Source organism: Natrix helvetica (genome assembly GCF_964273705.1).
Source record: "Natrix helvetica genome assembly, chromosome: 1".
NCBI lineage: Eukaryota > Metazoa > Chordata > Lepidosauria > Squamata > Natricidae > Natrix > Natrix helvetica.
In genome coordinates, this window is record NC_138548.1 from 255,462,891 (window position 1) to 255,470,743 (window position 7,853).

Genomic DNA, 7,853 nt, shown 5'->3' on the forward strand with positions numbered 1-7,853 from the left:
ACTGTTTGTTCAGAGTTCCCTAACTCAAACCCGCTTGCGGCCACGCCACCCCAGCCCAGCCTACCTGCTCCGGAGTCTCCGCCTCCTCCTGGTATCGGCCTCCAAGATGGCGCCCGGAGGTCCACTCCCTCTCGGGAGGAGCTCCCACGGGCACCACCTCCTCCTCTGATGGTCTGCCCCATTCCGAGGCGTTCTGGGTGGGTCCGATGCCACCCTGCGTACTTACGCGACTACGCATGCTCCACTGTCGCGCATGCGTCCTCGCTGGGGGGGAAGGAGTGTTATATTCCTTTCCTCCCCGACTTACGACCGGGGATTCCCCCTGTTGACAGCTAGCAACAGCCAAGCCGCGCCTTCGCCAATCAGGCGCGGCTTGGCTGAAGTCGGGCTGTTCTGCCATGCTGATTGGTTTCTCTGCTTGACAGCTCTTAATATAAATAGCTGTCAAGCAGAGGAACGGGTTGATTCTCTCCTGTACCAGTTTCTGCTGTTTGTGAATAAAATTGAGTTGGACGTTCCTCAGCGTGTCAAGCCTTGTCTTTTCCACTATTTTTCACCTGGCTCTCCCACAATTTTATTGGGCAGGCAGGTGGGCAAGGGCCAGCTGGCAGAGGGGTGATGCAAGTGGTGGAACCTCACAGCCACTGACCACTCCCATCTACTGGCAGCCATGGCAGGTGAGGCCCAGCAGTATGGAAAGTCTGAGTGGAGGCTAGATGCAGGGTGGGGAAGGCGGACAAGTGGCGGTGGCTCAGTCTGGCTCACTATTCTCTCTGCCACCAGATATGGAAGTATGGTCAGGACAGGCGAGGATCGGGGGTTGAGGACATGTGGGAAAGCCGAACCACTGCCTAGCCCAGAGCTGCTGGGCAGGTTGGGAGAGACAGTGGCTGGGGACATGCGTGGCCAGCCCCTCTTTGTGACATGGGCCAGGGGCAATAATTTCTTCAAGTGGGACTGGCCAGGAGCACCCTGTGAGTTTGGCCTAAGCTGGCTGGCTCACACAGTGCTCCTGCCTTTCTCTCTGCAAAAAAGCCCTGGTGAGAAGAGGTGGCCCAACACATGCCTTCCTTCCATGCCCCGAATTCACAACATTCGCCTTCAAATACGTGAAATGTATCTCCCTACAGATCTCTAGGCTATACAAAACAAAAGCTTTCAACCATTCCGTGGAAAAAATTATCAACTTGGTTGATCCCCTAAGGACATGCTTCCATTTCTTAATATCCTTCTTAAAATGTCCTGCCCAGAATTTGATGCAAGTGTAGCTTTGGGCTAAAACAGTGGTTTAAATGCCTAAGTAGTTTTGTTTCACACTTCTGTGTGATTTTGCACTGTCTGGAGTTGTGGTGGAGTTGGTGGAGCCCCAACATTTAAATAATAAATAATAAAATATCCTGTTTAATCAGGATGCAGCACTGAAGTCAAAGTCTAAAAAGATTTCTCAGCTCATCTTTGCCTTCAAACTGGGAAAAGCAGCCGCCTGCCAGAGAGCAGCTCCAGGAGCAGGAGCCCACAGCCTCAGCAGGCCAGCGGCAGAAAGGGCCTGGCACCTTAATGATGACCTATCTAGACATTCACAATGCGGTTATGACAGCCAGGTGAGCGAGCACTGGCACACTCTTGGCGGGTGGATGGCCTCGGCTTCAGGGCTTGGAAGGAGGGAGTGTCTTCCTGGGGAAACCCAGTGGCCCTCTGCCTTCCCTGTCTTCTCTGCCATCCTTCTCTTGGGTGTTATGGCCTTTGCTCTGTGAATGCGCCGTTCTTTGCCATTACCCAGGCAAAGATTGGAGATGCATATAACCAGACGCTTCTTCTCTTTGGGATCCTTACAGAGGACTCCAGTTGGATGATTTAATGAGAAATATTTTTATTTCTAAGTTGGAGGTCATTGTATAATATCTGAGCATTTGCTTCTCCAAAGAGCTTTAGTTGTTATGTATCATAATGTATGTTTTAAATGCGGTAATAATGTTAGGACATGTACACTTAGTGCAGTGCAATATTTTTTCCCAAAAACTTTTTTATTTATTTTTAATTTTCAAAACAATTATAAAAATCCTACTTCTTTACATCCTGTAGAAAGTGTATCAGTTGGTTACAAACAGTTTTTGTGCATCTCTTCTACCGTCATCAAGTATAATTCATATTAATTCTAGTATCTTAACTCAAATGTTTATACATATTACCATCATCATACCTCCACTTTTATTTGACTATAATTGTTTAAACATCCATCATCATGAAATATAGCAAAATTTAATACATAACCACATATTGGCATTTCATCTACTTATTTATAAAATCCTCCATTAACATTAAATCCTTATATCCTATTCTAGCTAAACATCCATAATATTTAATAACAAAGTTTTCTAATCCTCATTTCCAAATCGCTGTTTACAATTTACATCACATTTCCTTATATTATATCTATACATATATATATAGATTATTATTATTATCCTTTCTTTATTTGGCTATATTCTATGTCACAACATTTTCCCCCTAATCATCAAAACTTAACTGTGTCTAATTTAGTCTCTCTTTTTTATTGTTGTTGTTGTTTCTGCTGTTGTTATTATTATTATTATTATTATTATTATTATTATTATTATTATTATTATTAACCTTTATATATAATCTCGAGTATCATTCAATATTCATATCCAATTATTTCTTATCATAGCACTGCACATTGTATACAGTATTATCATTATCATTTTTTTATTTAACTATACCTATTGTCACTAAGTTTCATGAGGTTTAGCTAGTAGTTTTAAATTATACTCTTCCATCTATCAACCTGTATCTTTCCAATAACAAAACAATCTTATGTCCTCTGCCATTTGTGGTATCAATCTTCTAAGCTTCTTCTTAATCAGCTTTGTATGGACTAGTCCTAGCAACTCCATGCTTTTAAGATCTCTCATATAATCCTGATGCCCTCTTCTTCTTTATTCCACTTGTCTTTAGTTGTCAGCAGTGTTATCCATATTTTCGTTAATAAAGTTTCATAGTCCATAAATTCTTTACTTTTTTCTTCTTCTTTGTCTTGCCCTTTGAAATAGGTTTCCTCTTCATTTATTTCTTCTTTCAGTATTCCATTCTTTGCATTTTCAAAAACAAACCAATTACCATAAATGTCAGCAAGTTTAATCGCTTTATATTCATTTTCCACTTCAATTCTTTAAATTTTAATGCCCTCATTTTGCATTTAGTGAACATCATCAAATTTTCGATCACTTTCTTTCTGTTTACTGTTCCAAAAGTGCCAGTTTTTGTTCAATCCTCTCATATGTATTTGTTAATTTTAGTAATTCTGAAAATATTGTCTGCAGGCTTACAATCTCTCCATTTTCCTGACACTCCACCATCTTAAACAAAGAGCTCTTGCTTGGAAGGTTTTTTTAAGTTAAAACATGGATTCACAAAAGCTGTTTTTCCCCCTCTTCTCTGGTTGAAAACACGCTTCAAAGGGACATTTGGCTTACCCCTATCGCTCTGTAATGAGCCATCAAAACAAACCGTGAAGAAAGGGAAAAGTTCCGCTTGAATACACAAGCTCCAATCAACAAAACTTCCTGGCACGTAGCACTTTTAAAATATTTCCTTTTTTATTTCTGTTTTATATTTCAAATTAGAAAAAGAGGTCCAGCCTTTAAATGAATTAAAAAAAAATGATACCCACTGTTATGAAAGAGGAAAGCTTTGGTTTATAAATCACCGAGAGTCACAGAAAAAAAAGATAAATGAGAAGACTTAATCCATCCATTTTAAAAAGCTTGCAAAGGTTTCATCAATGAAGATAGCCTTAGCTGGATTTTTTGTCACTGGTTTGAAGAAATTCCTCTTGTTTCTTTCGGGGATTTTGCGATATCCCCGAGTTCAGCAAGACGTATTCTTCAACAGTTTAGATCTGTTTGGACACCCCCCCCCCCCAGTGGCAAAAGTGTCGATTGTGATCTCAGAGCATTGACATTGCACATTGTGTCATCGCGACTTCGCCCCCCCCTTAGTGCAGTGACATTGAGTTGGCCATGCCCACCCAGTCACATGACACACATACCCAGTCACACCCACCCAGCCAGTCATTAGGGCACAGAACCGGTTGTTAAATTATTTGAATCCCACCACTGGAGCGGGGAGAGGAACCCCAAGATTCTGTTTTAGGCCCAGTACCCTTCAACATTTTCAAAAACAGTTTAGATGCTTCTTCCCATTTGCTTAATTGCCTTGGCTGCTTTTCCTTGCTGAGCTATTTTGATGGTTTCACCTTAAAGTTATTTGCACTTTTTCTCTGACTTCTTATATGGTATGTGTTCTTCTGCAATTCCAATAATGGTCAATTGAATTTCCTACAACAGTTCTTCTCAGCATCTTCTCAGCAGTGTACAGTTGTTCAAACCTATTTTTCACCTTAGTTGTATATGTAGAAATATCTTTGGAGAAGTAAAATAGTTAGTTAACCTTACCTTTTTATAGAATTTATTCAGAGGTAAAACATCTCGCTGAAAGATGTTCCCCAGAATAGGCCATGGAGCAGGTCCAGGGGGAAGCTGCCCTTTTCTCTTGTACAATTGGAAAGATCCGAAAAGGGTGCAAATTATAGGGAGAAGAAGCAGAACTCCTGCCCCTGTCAGATCCATCCTCTTCTGAGTTCTTTTCCTCATGTGCATAAAGTATTTACATGTATGTGGAGGTGAGACTTAATTTGTGAACTTCAAAGAATTGATCACCCATGCTGCCCCATTTATAAATTACAGGATATGAAAGAGAAATTCATTAACATTTATTTATTTATTTTCTTATCAGATTTATGTCACTGCCTATCTCACAAGAAGTGATTCTAGGTTGTGTATAGCAGGGGTCCCCAATCCCCAGTCCATGGACCAGCACAGGATTGCGGCATGTCAGAAATCAGGCCACACAAACAGGTGAAGCCCCATCCGCAGAGTGTAGGCAGCACGCAAAACCACACTCCCTCTCATCCATGGAGAAACCACTGTCCACTGAACAAGTCCCTGATGCCCAAAGGTTAGGGGCTGCTCGTGTACAGCAAAGAAGGTGTAAAAATAACATGCTGAAACCAATCATATTCACGGACACAAACATAGATTCACACATACACAATTCAATTAGCAGAAGAGCAACCTCAAAATGTGATTAGTCCTTTCATGACAAAACCAGGTGTTGAGGGATTAATGGAAAATAAGGAGGGATAGAGCTGAGCTGACTGAGCTGATGGAGGACAATGTTCCTTAGCTAAAAGCCTGCTTCCTTGGGTCACCATGTGCAGTTCTCTGAGAGATGGAAAACCTCCCCCCCACCAAGCATCCCTCTCTTGCCTGGTCTGATGAATGAGCAGATCAGTGGTGGGATTCATTTTTTTTATTACTGGTTCTGTGAGAGTGGCTTAATGGGTGTGGTATATCAGTGGGAATGTCTTGGTGGGTGTGGCTGGAAGGATACTTTAAAACCTCAATTTCCTTCCGATCAGCTGGGACTCACGAGGCAGAGAATAGATGGGGCGGGGCCAGTCAGAGGTGGTATTTACCAGTTCTCTGAACTACTCAAATTTTCACTAACGGTTCTTCAGAACTTGTCAGAACCTGCTGAATACCACCTCTGGAGCAGATGTAATTGTGAAGAGGCAGTCCTTCAGATAACCCAAATAACTTTTGAATTCTGTGAGTCTTAAGATTTTTATGTCACCAGCTTGTTATGGCATTGAATTCAGTACTGTGAGCACGGACTGAATGCAAACTGCCTGAGATAAAAATAAACTTGATTTTCAATTCCCCAAATCCTTTTAAAAATTACTTTAACAGACTTGAGGTTTGAGCCAGTTTAAAGTAACACCACAAAGAAATATCTATTGTGCCAAACAGGAGGAGATTTACCAACTAACGTTAAATTATGGTTTTCTATATTAATAATTTATTCATGAAAAGATAAGTACCATCAATCTTATTATCCCACATTTTCTAAATTCAAGCCTGAAAGATGCAAAGTGATAGTTTTGTTTTTACCAGTGGGTTTTATCTATTTTAGCAGGAGAAGAAGAAAAAAACTCAGCCCAATTATCCACAGCACCCATAATTCAGCAAGAAGGATTTTCTTAGAATTTTAGATCTTATATTAGGATCACATATGCATTTTTGGAAAAATATATCTAAAATAATTGTTTCATCTAATCCTTCAAATAATGTGCAGACCTCCAGCCACTTACTTGATTAGTCCATGTCCTGAATTCTAGACAATCTGCAAATTAAAATGTTTCTTGCCTTTGCCTTGTTCTACTGTTTATGAAGAGTGAATTGTGTTTCACTGTCACTGGTGGGGTCACCAGCAAAAGGTAGTTCATGCAGGAAGAATTCCCCTGAAATGTGACTGGGTGGACTTTGGAAATCTCTTTAAGGTTGGTTAGATTTTAATGTTTATAAAACAGCGGAACCAACATGAACTGAGTCTTTTACTTTGAAACATATTCTGTCCTGTCTCCATAATTTTTATATTTGCTTAACACCCATTTCACAAACTGTATTTTCCTGGCTTTATGTAGCTTATGGTTAAGCTACTCTCTATTCAGTGCCTGCTTTGGTCCAGACAATTCAAATACTCCAATTATCCATCATGGTCCATTATGAGGAAAAAAATTGGCCTTCTTTTACAAAACTCTCTCTCTGCTTGTCGTATGAATAATTTTCTCTCATGGATGTTTTGAGTCATATACCAAAAGTTACATAGATAGGTCAGTAAAAGTATTTGGCCCTTAGGAAGAGGCCTAATTGTATTAGGAGGAGGAATTGTATCTCCAATAGTCACATTCATTGTTTGGATATGGCCAGCTTTAGTGATGGTCAAAAAAGACTTGCTTGTGTAATAACTCACTTACTAGAACAGCACATTCCCTAATTTCTTTCAGAAGGATCAGATCAACAAATATAATAGTGCTTGGAAGTTTCAGTCAGTCCAAAATATTGAAAGAATATTCTGAAAGGTCTAAGATTACAAAATTAGATATTTATGGTACTTATTGAAATTTGATAGAAGAGAAACTCAGCAGAAAATTTGCTGTTCAGTACTACAAGACACTCTGGATCAATGAAGTAAAGCTCTTTTCCTTAATTATTCTCATTTGTTGCACTGTAATCTGAATGTTTCCAGAGAGAATGGGGTAGAAATCAGGATAAAAAGACATCACACAATCTGATCTCTTTCTACCTTTCTCCCATTCCCACTTGTGGAGTGTTGTGCCATTTTCCCATTTGAATTGCTTTCTCTCACAATATGGTATGATAATTCTGCATTGCATTTTTTTTCCTACAATAATTATGGCAAGCAGCTCTCTTTTCCCTTCTAGATTTATATTAAGTTTATTTAATCAATATCTTTTTCATTTTGGAATGATGATTCTTCAAGATTCCCAACAGAAACTTCTTTTTCCATTGCCCGGATATTGAATTTCACTTCTGCAAAATCCAGTTCAGATTTTTCACACGTTTATAACCAGACACATTTTTGAAATCATCCTTCCAGATTTTGCTGTAGTTTTGCAAAAGGTGAAAAAAAAAACAGCAGAAGACTAGGTTTAAAAGATTAACACAGTTGGAAGGGACCTAGTAGGACATCTAATCCAACGCCCCCCTCCCAAACCCAAGCAGGAGACCCTAAGCCATTTCTGACAAATGGCAGTCCAATCTCTTCTTGAAAGCCTCCAGTGCTGAAGCTCCCAAAACTTCCAAAGGCAAGTTGTTCCATTGGTTGATTGTTCTCATTATCGTTGGTCCATTCGCTCATCACTTATGAAGATATTGAAGAGTACAGGTCCTAAGACGGAACCTTATGCC

The 7,853-nt window shown here is 40.0% G+C and overlaps 1 protein-coding gene across 1 annotated transcript in view; it reads right to left on the reverse strand.

Moving 5' to 3' along the window:
- The window catches only part of LOC309398648 (cytochrome P450 2C20-like), a 177,606-nt gene extending 171,232 nt beyond the window's left edge, over positions 1-6,374 (reverse strand). The window contains exon 1 of the mRNA XM_081965740.1: positions 6,233-6,374. The gene's annotated coding sequence lies outside the window, so the exon portion shown is untranslated. The remainder of the gene's footprint in view (positions 1-6,232) is intronic.
- Between the last annotated feature and the right edge of the window lie 1,479 nt (positions 6,375-7,853).